General features: G+C 34.5%; 1 long non-coding RNA gene across 3 annotated transcripts in view; it reads right to left on the reverse strand.

The window, feature by feature from the left end:
• LOC106174501 (uncharacterized) overlaps positions 1-14,032 on the reverse strand; it is a 50,481-nt gene that overhangs the window by 16,508 nt on the left and 19,941 nt on the right. For all 3 annotated transcript variants that reach the window (XR_015335622.1, XR_015335621.1, XR_015335620.1), the window contains one exon: positions 6,419-6,486. This is a non-coding gene — a long non-coding RNA (uncharacterized LOC106174501). The remainder of the gene's footprint in view (positions 1-6,418; positions 6,487-14,032) is intronic.

Below are 14,032 nucleotides of genomic sequence, written 5' to 3' on the forward strand. Positions count from 1 at the left end.
AAACATAGTACCCATAAGGTGTGCCTTTAAACACACAGATATCAAATAAGTTCAAAATTTGTCAAACAAAACATTAACCCCAAGTGGCAAACATTTTTCAGTATTTTAATACTTTTTGGCAAAAAATATTATTGTTTTTCACTGCTAATCTATAGCAACTACAATGACAAACAAAGGTTCTGGCAACTTGACAGTATAAACAATGTGGAACATAGGTGCCAACTCTAAAGTCATGCACATTTGTATTCTACAGGCCTAATTGTTATCAGCCAGTTCAGAAGAGGGCAGTCTTTTTCTGAATAATTGCAGTTTTTATCACGAAATATGAAACAACACAGAACCTTCATCAAAAGTTGATTCAGAACAGACATTATCCCGGTGGAAAGGATGGTTTATTGTAACACCTCCTGAACACCCAACCCCACCTCACCCACTTGCTTATGGGCCTGGTCCACTTGGTATTTAGAATTTGAAGTAAGATTGTTTTCAGGTGTAATTCTATTGTCAATACCATGTACAACAAAATACCTTTACACACTTTGAATACTGTAATGTAAGCAGCACTATAGAAATACTGTGTCCGTCATGCACATACACATATTTAGATATACAGTACAAAATTATATATATTAAGACACAGACATACATATATACACATGGGTATCTACACCTGTTGTATTACCTTATATCACCGCTTTACACCAACAAGTTTATCAAATTATTTAGGATAAAATTAATTGGCGATGCCCTACATGTACCTATTGTCTCTTCATACTTCTTGGCACAAACAACTGTATAACTGCCCTTCAGCATGTGTAATACATATCTCTCAGGACAAATTGAAGGTGTTTGGAGTTGATGAGCAGCCTGAGGCCAGAGGAAGGGAGAATGATTGAAAAACAAGACTTAATTAGTGTGTTTTCTAGGTCGTATTGAACTAATATATGTACATTGCGGCTGAGAAGAAAAAAACCAAATCCTCATTATAACTGCAGGTTTCTGATTATTCACATTAATTAAAATTCTGTGCAAAACAGGGCTAGCCTTATGTTTCAAATCCTTTGTACATAAAATTAAATTAAGGCCTTTATGCCAAGCTGAAGAAATTAATTCAAATTAAGGATCATTAAGTAGATACAATAACATAAAACAATACAACTAAAGAAAAAATACAGTAAAATCAATGAAAATGTATATCAAGAACTTGTAGATTGCAAAAAGCAAGGCAGTTGAATATTTAATCTGTAGCAACAAGATTTTACAAATGTTTTAAATTATGATATTCAGGACTTTTATATGATACACTTGTGAGCCAATTTGCTGTTTTTCATCAGCTAGATACTAAAAAATGAAATGACTTTCACATAATCAGCCTCTACCCTTAAGGTAGTTTTCTTTTCAATCAAGGCTTTCATAAAATTAGAATCAGTTGAGTTCTTTGTTTGTCAGCGAGAAAATACTTTTAAAAAATAATTCTCTTCAGGTGCTTACATTTATCAGTCAACAGAACTATGGCAAGCTATTTATGCCATTAAAACTTTAACAAAGCTAGTTCAGATTTTTCTTCCCACAGGCCAGGTAAAAAACAAGTCTTTTCAACATCAAAAAGCCCTAGAAAAGATCTGCCAATTATTCTGCCAATTAGAGTTAGTAAGTTTCTCCAGTTCATTTGCTTAGCCCTCCTCTTCACAGTGAGGGTTTGTAGTAGATACATTCACAATGTTTGTACTGAATGACCCCTGGGTCAGTAACCTTTAAGAGCATCCCTGAAGCCTAGGTCAGAGGATTCAAAATATTGCTAGAAAATGGTAAATACATGTACCTTTTGTTGAGAATATGTGGAAGGTTGCACAAAAAAAGGTGTAAATCGAATAACAACCTTAACAACCTTTGTATGTTTAAATGATATTTATTTCTTTGAAATAAGATTCAGAAAGAAAAATAATCTACACTCCATTTGTATAATGGAAATGAAGGTGACCAAGCAGAACTTTAACACAACAGAGAGTCGCAATTTTACAGGAAAAATACAAATTAACTCCAGGTTGCTTTCAACCTTTGTGAGTATGTCTAATTATACAGGATTTACCTCTTATTGGGAGGTGGAAAACATGCCTTAACGTCCTTTCTTAGGATAGCATTAGATTTCAAATCTTTATGTCACTTGATCCAACAGCATCAAACTGGCAGCAAATATTGACTATTGGGACAAGACTGATATTATATTACCTTTCCACATTCTGTTGACCCAGGATAAGATGCTGTTTACACCTACCTTGTTATACCTGGACAAAAGCCTCCATAACTCCTAATTATTGTTTAATTTGGTGATAAAGCCAACTTCTCTGTTTGGTGACACGTGGAATTTATTCTGGTTTGTCTTAATAACTCAGACATAAACATGCTCAAATGACAGTATTTACAAGGAACTGACTGCACAGTGCCCTTGGTAAACAATCAATTCAGTAAAAGCGAGGATTATGCAAACACAATTGTGCCAATTAATGCCAATTAATTTCAGGTGAAGAACCCCCACATTGAAACCATGTATTTGTTTCTTAACAAGTACACCAGGTATAAAAGTTATAGAAGTCTAAGTTGTAAAGGGCAGATGGCAGGTATTGTGATTGTGTGATTAAAAGACTGGTCCATGGGGGAGGGGGGGGGGTTTGATTTTGACTACCCCATCTCCCCTCTCCACACAAATTGCAATCACCCTTAAATCACCCGTGATTCTTGAGATATTTCATGCATTTCTGTCAATTTTCAAGAGTCAGGTGTTCAATTTTTTAAAGGAAATTTATTTTATAGTTCAGATCACACAGGTTTCAACCAAATTCCCTGAATTCTCCTCTGAGTCCACACCTCTGGCAGAGCTGAGGTGTGTGTGTGTGTGTGGGGGGGGGGGGGGGGGTCGGGGGATGACATGAGATAGTCACCCTGACATCATAAATTTTTTTCAGAAGTTGCAATGCAAGACTCATTTTTTAATACACAGAAAAAAATCATGTCATGCAAGTTTGGAATTTAGAATATTACATGAAAAATGAAAATAACAAAGACCTCATGCACCAGCAGTATTAAAAAGAATCCTAATATTTCATTAATCTCATTACCCTAGTCCATTACCATTCCCTCCTTTCACTGGCTCTACTTCCTATCTGGTGAACACAAATTGCCTTCCTGTGCTTAGAAAAAAATCCATACGTTTCTTTATCTTGAAAAACTGGTCTCATCTTGCTTGATTTCCTGCATCAGGAAGCAAGACTGGTTTTGTGTCCAGACTCCAGAGAGATTGAGATCTGTTACATCTGGTGCACAGCGTTTTCATTTTTTTCCCCCATTTGATCATGTAATGAACTGATGGTTGCATGATGTTCACTGAAAGAATTCTTTTTTATTTCAGTGAAATGTCCTCATTGCATTTTAAATTATATCTCCTGATATAATACCTTCTACTTATTGACCATATCAAAAAAGATACTAAATCCAAAATTCCACAATTTCTCCCTCCCCAAAATAAAATAAAATAAACACATGAAAAATAATTATGACAAGATTACTTTTAAGATATAAATATAATTGGTTAAAAGCTTAATCAGCTTAACAAATGTACCGAAAATCTTTTTTGACATGAAACAAATTTCCTCCCCTAAAAAAAAAAGAGAGAGAGAAAACATAATGAGTGCAAAAAAGCAGTAGCCTTAAGCCGTGATTACAGGAATTATTATAGCTAATCAATACCTCTACTGAGCTTCCATCTAAATTAATGCACATTTGTACAATTAACACCAAGAAATGACAGAGAATTAGAATCACGGTCAGTGCATTTTTTTCATTGCTTATCCGATTGAACCAGCCATGTATATTAATTGCAATTTCAAGCAGTTCTTGATGTAGTGTGAAACCTCTGTTTGCCTTAGGCTGGTTTTTACATCCCTGTATTGCAGTGGGGCAACTGCACTAAACTTTTGCGAGAGAGAGAGAGAGAGAGAGAGAAAGAGAGAGAGAGAGAGAGCGTGAAGTTAAATGAGGGAAAAAAAAGCATATAAACTAAACAAAAAAAAGCACTAAAGAGATTAAATGAAGAGATCAAACATTTTTTTCAGCCACTGTATTTTCCAAAGTGCATTCACTACATAAGTGTACTTTAGAAACTGGTAATTTTAAAACATAACTTCACTGAATCAAAAAAAAACTCTTCTGACCAGATCAAATATGCTTTAAGTTCTCTGCAATCAACCATTTCCTTGTTACTCACCTCAATATTCCCGTCACCTACACTTTACCAAAAAACCGTCTCCTGACCTTCTGGTACTGCCCTCGGCCCTACACAGCCACCATGCTAATTACAGCAACAAAAATGTTCCAGCCTAAACTGTTGGCCAAGTCAAAACCTCGGAAATTAATCCAATGCCATCCTAGCCTGATATTTGCCAATTATGATCAGCCGGTAGAGCACCAATTCCCTTTGATCTTAAACTCTACTTAGTTCTGGCCGATTTGTTTATAAACATTTTCTAATTGTATACAAATAAAAGAATATTTTGGATGAAGAATGAAAACAGCAGGGATTTGTCATCTCACCTGGACACTAACAGAGTGAGGATTACAGGTGTTTTTATACCTGAGCACTGGTTATCTATACACCTGAACATACCTGACTACACACAGACACCCCATCAAAGGCCCAACAGCAACTGTTTCATCCAAACATAGACTCAGAATCAAATAGCCAAGTTAAACAAGGAAATCCAAAAATATGTGCTGCACATCTTTTAGTGTACAAAATATTTTTCAAAAATATTAGTCAGACAAGGTCTTATTTTCTCAGGATTTATAATACATATGAGTGGAATCCATTAACTACTTTACCTTATCTCCCCTCCCCCCCCCCCCCCCCCCACACACCCCACCACCTTTTAACCATATAAAAAGATAATTCATAATCTTCAAAGAAAAGCTTTTTGTTTTATTTACCAAATATACAGTATAAGATTTTCCCAAATGATGGCAAATTTTACCCCGAGTTTCAGTATCACTGTCTTTCTTCATTAATAACATATGTACAATTATTGGGTTAAACATACTATTGAGGGGAAACATTAAACCTATATCTACCGGATTATTTCATACAAAGCAAATAAACCTGTAATATGTCTGCCAGGAAAAGGTCATTCTACTTAGAGATAGGAATAAACTGATTTCAAGGAAAATATCACCTTTAGGAACAGAAGGTCAAAGCTATACTTAGAGGAGGGATGAAGGAGCAAGATACGTTAATTTTTTCTCTCTTCAAATCAGTCATGTGAAATCTAAAAAAAAAAAAAAAAAAAAAAAAAAAAAGCTTCACTAAATAACACAAAAGAGCAGATTTTCCAGTGTAAGATGGAAACTGGACGTATTATTTGATCCAATTCCCACACAAAGTAAATGTTATCCCAAGATGGTAAAAAAGTCACGTCACGACCACTTGCACTAACACTTCACTCCACCATTCCCACTCCTCTTAAATTTCCCAGCAAACACTTCCCAATAAGAAAAACTCAGATCTTTTTACACAAACCCTCATCATTGTTATTGAAGCTGCATCTCTCCTAGCAGCAGGAAAAATATCAGAACGTTTGCAGTATAAACACTTCACCATTGAAGTATTTGTGATAAAATACAACTTGCAACTTGAGTGGTATCACAAAAGTTAGTGCGATAGCTCTCATCTTGTATTAGATGTTGTGATTGCCAGAGTGAGGAAATAATACAATTTCGTGGCACAATTTTCTACTACTTGCAGGCAGTTTTTTTTTTTTTGGCCTATACATACATTACAAAAGAAAAGTCAGGCAAATGACTACCTATCAGGAATCTTACGTCATACATTATTTGTTTACACAGCACTATGGGAAAACCTGGGAATCAAGTACCCAGTACAAGGGGATCTTATATTGCAGTGCTAAAAATGTACAAACAAAAGACATGCACATTTTAGGCAATTTACCCCCCCCCCCCCCCCCATAATGAAAGGTAATATTAATACTATAAAATTGCTTAAAGAAAAGGATGAGCCCTGAAATATATAGAATCCCCCCTCCAAAAGAATAAAAAGAAAAAAAGTCCTCCGCTTCCATAGGAGATGCATAATGTAACATCCACATCAGGATTATTCTCTCCAAACTAAGCGATTACTTGCCATACCATTCTTTTTTTTTTCACATAATTAAATAATGAAAATATATAGTCAATGTTCAAGATGAGAAAATAACCAAGTTACCATTTAGAGTTCACAAACTTTCCATATACATTGATTGTGGTGAGAAAATATGTGTTTGTGGGAGAAGACATTCATCAAACTGCACATTTTTTCTATAATCAAAAGTTTTAAAAACTGTTAAGTGTAATTATTTTACAAAGTACCACTTACCACATAAAAACAGGCGGTTAAAATATTGGACCTGCTTCTGAAGCATATGAGTCAGTTCCACAGGTGATCTAGAAAAAAATAAATAACTTTTAGTAAATTGAAAGTGCAACCAAGACAGAAATATTTCTTTGATGAGCAACAAAACTTTGTTCATAGATCAATATAATTATCTCAAGACAGCATTTTAAAAATATTTTTAAATATTTTGTTTAAGTCTGTATAACGTCATTCAACCAAAACAATACACAAGCATACAAATACACCTACTGTATAAACAACAAATAATTTTAAAAAATCATCCTCAATGTTCACAAAGTCCTCTTTTTTGTAATTGAATCACGATAATTTAAGAACTAATCCATGCATTCGGAAAGACAAATACCTTTGGGATTAGTTTATCTTTTTGGGAGCATATAATCCAGTAATTTACAGACCCTACCTAAAGTAATTGCCCCTAATAAGCTTTTTTTCCCATCCTTTTTATCATTATGCTCTTTTTTTTATCATTGTCATTTTTAATCAACCTATTTAGCATTACTAGTCTAGCAAGTCATTAATGTGGATTTGCTAACAATTAAAAAGAGATGCAACTTCTACCAGTTATATGCCGTTATTATTTGTTCATACTTAAGAATCTGCAAATACATCTCCTCACCTTTATCATACATGTATTTAGAAAAACACCCATATTTCAGAAAAAAATGAAAAATCAGTAGTTGGGTTGGTGCAGGGATAGATGAATGGGTAGGTATGTGGGTGGATGTTGGGTGTAAGGTTAGATGGATACACCAATGTATGTGGGTGGGTGTTGGGTGTATGGATACATTGTAGCCGGGTCAATGTGTTTGGATAGATGAATGGGCGGGTATGTGGGTCTGAGTTGGGTGTATAGGTATGTGGTAGATGAATGAGTAGGTGGGTGTTGGGTGTATGGGTGGATGGGTGGTTGGATGGAAGGATAGAGAGATGGATATGCTGTATATACATGTATAAATAGATAAACATGAGTACAGCTAAACCGCATGCTGTTTCATCATAAATCTATAACAATAACAGCTTGAGGAGAAAATCTTTTAAGTATATCAATTTTCTTGCACTTGCTCTTACTCAGTCACCTTCTTTGCCAATCCTTCCAGTTTATGATATAGACCATGGTCAATATATTTGTCTACCGCCTCTGGCTGTGAAAAGAAAGCATTTCAATTAGCATTCTGGGCCTAATTCCAGCACATACAGCAAGATTGGTGCAAAAAATAGTGTTTTGAGATGTTGAATGTAACAGGACAGCTGCAACCCAAACTGCAATAATTCCAACTTTCTTGTGTGAAAGCATTTGTCAAACGTCATGTAAGTGCACACTTACAATTGCCATACTCTTGTTTAAGCATCTGTGATTAATTTTTTTTTTGTTTTTGTTTTTTGTTTTTTTAACCAAAGCATGAAATCTTGATCGTACCTATCCAAAGTTAAGTGTTGAAGAGAGAATTGTCTATTTAGTACTGATGATGATCTACCAAAAGTATATCTTCTAATTTGAAAATAAAATGTGTAATCATTTCAGAATATATTCACACATAGTTAACAAGTTGTATATATTAAAATGAAGAGCTTTAACTGACAATCAAAGTTATAAAATCAAATAACTAGTGACTTTCCAACCAAAAGGGACATAAATATTATACCTAAGCAGGGTAAATTGTGGAAGCAAAAATTCAAAAATAAAATAAATAAATAAATAAATAAAATGAAAAGCTCCAATATCAAAGTGTGCATTATTGCACAAGATGTGTAATGCCTCAATGACTAAAGGCCTATAATCAATGTATAATTGAAGTACATTAGGAAAGGCAGGGGGGAATGACTCCCAAAATCAATACAATGTAACACTGTGTAACCAACAGTTAGTATTCTACTGTGTTATCCCAAAGCTATGGATACAATGTAACAGCATGTAACCAACATATACAATATTGTACTAAGTCTACTTGCAATAATGAATACAATGTAACACTATGTAACCAATAGCTACAGTATTGCATTCAGTGTTCTCCTAAACTATGCATACAATGTAACACTATGTAACCAACCATTACAGTATTGCACCCAGTATACTCCCAAACTACAGATATAGTGTAACACTGTGTAACCAACTGTTACAGCATGGTACACTGTGTAACTGTAAGATATCTGTACCAGAATAATAGGAAAGAAATTCTGATAAATGAATAAAGGGCTTCCATTACTGGGTATTACAAAGCATAAAAACTGGTTAACTCCTGCTAAACAAATTAGTTTCCTAACCAGAATCTGAATGAAAATTGATGTACCCACAATTCAAATAACTACCCCAAATATAGTGGAAACTGAGGACAGAATAATGCATGGGACGCTGGACCTACACAATAATTAAATAAGGCAGAGGTAGCCTAGAGCTGATCCTGCCATGAATAATTCAAATGACGGAATAGACACTGCCAATTACATTAATTGGGTAGGCAAGAAATACATTACATCACTGTACTCTTAGTAATACATTTGACCAACACATCAACAGTGTCACTAAAAGTGAGGCAAGACGGTTATCAAATAGGCTAGAAAAAAATTAACAAAACAATTCATAGTGTTTAATGACAACACATTTTATAATTTAGTAAAACTTGTTATACAAATATTACAACTAAACAATAACATGCAGGAGGAGCCCATAGTCCCTTCCTAATGAGTCAATAAAGTATTTATCATAAAATTATATAACAACTGCATAATTATCTGACATATGACTCTATAATAACTATAGCATTCTGTTCAGAGGTTCAATCATGTTGATGAGGCTCTATGCTTATACTGTGTGTGACAGTTTTTAAAAGGATTAAGTCTTGCTACTGGTTTGCTTTAAATTTGAAAAAAAAAAGCATAACAAACCCATCATCTTCTTATCATTGTGTGAATGCATTATAGTTGTGTGCTATATCAGTATATATATAATTATCTAGTATCTTACAAAACTGATATACTGCACATGAAATGATTAAACTTTTAATTTTAAAACAGTAAAAAAAAAACAGTAGAAAAAACATACAACTTACTCTATCAATGTTGCACTATCATTCTAAAATCGCACCTTCCCTCACACCTGATATACCTTAATTGACTAATGGCTCAGGTTGACAGTGACAAATGTAGCCGGAATAACTTAACATAATGACAACCATTTCATACACTGCTAAACATATGGTGAATCATGCTTCTGATATATCTTACACCTTCAAGCATCTCTCAAGCTGCCTTACATACATGTGTATGATCAAAATTGTTGTAATAATGACGGAATGGATTATGTAGAGAAAAACTCAACAGCAAAACCATTACAACAAAGAATACTGCACATGCAACATGCAAGGCAGACCAATGATCCAAAAAGACATTAATTTTCTTATCTAACTGACAAAAGTTGCCTCTCTCTGCTGAATCCTCATTTTATCATATCTTCTATTCACTATCATAATTAATGCAACAACAATGATAATAATACCTCTATAAAATTATGTAATGTTATCATCTACCTCTTTGTGAATCTAGCACCAAGGAATCGCAAGATGCCTTCCAGTTGGTTCACTGCGCCAACAGCATCCAACTAATTGGTAGCTACAGCTATCTCTTTCTGCTGATCTCAGCCAGCAAATTCAACTTGCCGATGACGACCTTTCCTAAAATCAATACAATCTTCTACTTGACCCACTGCAATTAAATCTGCATTTCTCTCCTCAGTAATCACACTACATGCAAGTGGTAGTTTTTTTCTGCAATCAGATGGAATCTTGTTAGTTGTCTTCAGAGATGGTGCTCAGCCTGCATGCAAACTTGAGTTGCAGTTCAATTTCTGATAATATGCGTGCTTTCTGACTTACAACTGTTTTACTATGGTTGTTTATGTTTTTTAAATGTTTTTTTTATCATAATCATCATTAAAACTGCATAATTGTACCAATCTTTGGCCGACTTTTTTGCCATACTGGTATCTGTAAGTAATGTAGTTCAAATTTAATTTTATCCTACTGCATTTTAGTATGAATTATAAAATAAAAGTTTGACCCAAGATACAAATAAACATGTATCTATAGTTTATATAATTATTCACCCATAATAATCTATCTATTTAGAATACATATGTAAACTATAATACTGGAATTCAGAAGAATTGTACATTTAATTTCAAAATAATATTTTTAAAAATTTATCAAGATTATTTCTTAATACCAGGAAATGAATACTGAAATAAGTGAGCCAAACTTTGAAAAAAAGACTGTTCACTCCCTTAATTCCTGTACAATTTAATTCTGTGGCATATAATATTCTGTGTTATAAATTTATTGTTTATCATGTCATATGTCACGTCACATTTGAAATCAAGTTATGCCATGCCATGTATTAAAATGTCATGCCATATTATATTATATAATACTACATCACGCACATTCAGTACATCACGAGTTCATGTCACATAATTTCATTGTGACAGTACGTACCAGTATTGTGAACGGCAACATATTAGAAAAGATACAGATAAATGTCATGTCACATGCCATATGTTAAGTCACATGATGCCATACAATACATAATGTTATTATCATATGCCTATATTTCATCATATTATGTCATATCGTGTAATATTTCACATAGGGTCAGGCTAAATCATGTTTTTTATCTCTAGGGCACAGGCCAGCCATGCCACCCCCTACCACAATATTTCACATAAGGACATCATGTCTTATTAATTATGTTTCACATCATGTCATTTATATTTCATTAACTCACCATACCATGTCGCCTCATAATATTTCACATAACATCATGCTATGTCATGTTTTCACATCCTTCCATATATTTCAACATATCATAATCATGCCAATATTTTCATATATCATATATCATATCAACAATAATTACAACATCCACAGACAGTTATAAATAGCAGTGCTCTGTCCCTATAATAGACCCACCCCAGCCGCCATGAAATCCCAGTTGGTTTCCCTCTGTATAAAACTAGACTTCTCAGGTCATATCTCAGGAGCACTGCATGATGTACTTATGCATCATATGGTAGCTGGTACCTTGGAGAATTTTCAGAGTCAATTTTCTTGAGATCCCTACAGATTACTACAGGATTCTGTAAGAACTTCAGGAATCAATAGATGACTTCTTAAGGTTCCTGACATGCAATTGGCAAAGTTTATTATAAGTGGTAAAAAACTTGCAAATACATACTCCAAATCCTTGCTGCAAAAGGTACCTTTATCTCATATGTCATGGTCATCTGGATACCTGGAAAGGTCTTATTCGCTAATACCCAGGGGCGGATCCAGAGATATTTCCTGACAGTCTTCCAAATTATCTTTATTACCATCCTTCATTTTGACTGTCTTCCGACAGAAAAAAATAGATACCTGTCAATGTAAACTTAAAAGTCTGACCGTCTTCCAGAAGACCCAGAAGATGGCCTAAATCCGCCCCTGAATACCTGCATCTTATCTGTGAAATTATATTTTATTTGGTACATTACTGCTCAAGTCATTGAGAACTATACCAATTGCAAGCAGCTGCCAATAAACAATTGGTTTGTCACTGTTTAAGTCACTGAAAAAAAAAACGATTGGTGAAAACACCAAAAATTGTACCAAACAATGTGCACCACAAACACTCATTGGGTTCATTACTTGTTTATCAGTATGAGTGTAGTGTACACAACTTCACAGCAAAAATTCTATCACATGGCTGCTTTTCCTATTGAACTCAACATGAGCAATTCATCACTGGCACCATAAACAGTTAAAAACTGTTTCTGCATACAAAAATTAAAAAAAAATTTATAAAGCAATTACTGTCCTGTTAACAACAAACTAAAGCTTTAAAATTTGAACTTCAGTTTCATCTGTTGAGGTCCAAACCCATACTTTCACATTTGTACCAGCTCTAAGCTCATTGCCAAATGACATACATAAATCAACATAAAAAAAATAAATAGTTTATGGTTTTCTTAATTATAACATTCTCTGGAGACAATGCAATCTGATTTAAGCTTCATAAATACCTCTGTCTTTTGAGGAATAAGATGAACAAACCATATTGTGCCAGCAGAAAGTGCCTACTGTGTGACAGCAAACTATAACATCTACAATTCTTGCTACATGGTTCAGTATGCCCTGGCTGATTCAGAGTTGGGGGGGGGGGGTATCAGGGGAAGGCATGAACTACATGTACATATTTTTGAGTCTCTCTTGTTTTGTTTGGGCATATAAACACATTTTGAGAGAAGCCAGTATAGAATGGGATCACTTGTCCCTTTGCCCACTTCAGCATGCCCATGGGTTGACCTAAACTGTATCCTGGCCCTCCTGCCTCCACCAAAACACATTCTCATGCATGTTATCCAGTAACAGAATTTGATCAATATAGAGCAGTCGGTATCAGGACTGTGCAGCTTAATCAAGTCAGTGAAAACCCTACGGAGAGCATAACACTGGATAATCACCACACGATTCACTAGCTATTGATCATATTTCCCCAGGGAGCACCTTTTGGGGCATAAACACAAGGGGATCTGGATGCAGGATCTAAATACATATTGGTTTTAACAAATAGGTAGTGAATAGGTTCGGAGAAAAAAATGCAAGGTTTAATTTGTGGGAGGAGATATGCATGGATAGGGGTGCAAAAACTGAAGCATGTGTAAAAAAAAAATAACAAAATTGGTTCTTGATGGAGAACAGAGGGTTCCAAACCATTGGAGTCAACGATTATGATCATATGGAATCCAAATTACAATTAAGTACGACAAGTTTAATGGCCATTTTGCATTTGAGTTTGAAGTGCATTTCATTGCATCATTTGTAGATCAATATCACACAGAATCACACAGATGTCCATGTATCGTGACTATTATTTAACAGTAAAAAGCACACAACATGGCATCTAACACTGAAGTACACATGTAGCAGCCAAATTCAACATTTCGCTTGTTTTTGATTACCAAACTTACCATGTTTCTCTGTCCTAACAATGATAACTCTTTTATAGCCTGGGGTATCTGACCTCATGGGAGCAAAATAGAAGTTGCATTTCCATCTTTTCTCTAGAACATTCTATACCATAGTACTCAACCCTGAAGGTATATGTGCTGTGCATGTTAAAACACAAGACAAACAACTGTGTTCACTGGCAGAATTAGAAAAGGAAAGTAAAGGGAAATAATTTAAATTACATACTAGTATGATTAGATATTCCTTTTATCAAAAAGTAAAAAAATGTTTATTTAATTATTTTTTATTTTTTTGGGGGGGAAAAAGGTGATTCATGGATAGTGTGCGAGCCTTAGCATACACAAACACACACACACACACACACACACACACACACACACATGCAAAAGTGGGTCTCCAAAAACTACAGGGTACCAAGTCTAAACCTGATCAAAGTTGACTAGTACAATGACTAAAGCTATAGAAAATAGGAAAATAATCTTAAACAAACACTAAGATTTTCATAAGCTTGAACGTTGAAAAATGCTATACTTTCACTACTCTAAAGTCAACTCCTACAGTATGATACCTTATACTG

Source organism: Lingula anatina, chromosome 7, assembly GCF_051362555.1.
Source record: "Lingula anatina isolate TDL-2025a chromosome 7, LinAna3.0, whole genome shotgun sequence".
Lineage (NCBI taxonomy): Eukaryota > Metazoa > Brachiopoda > Lingulata > Lingulida > Lingulidae > Lingula > Lingula anatina.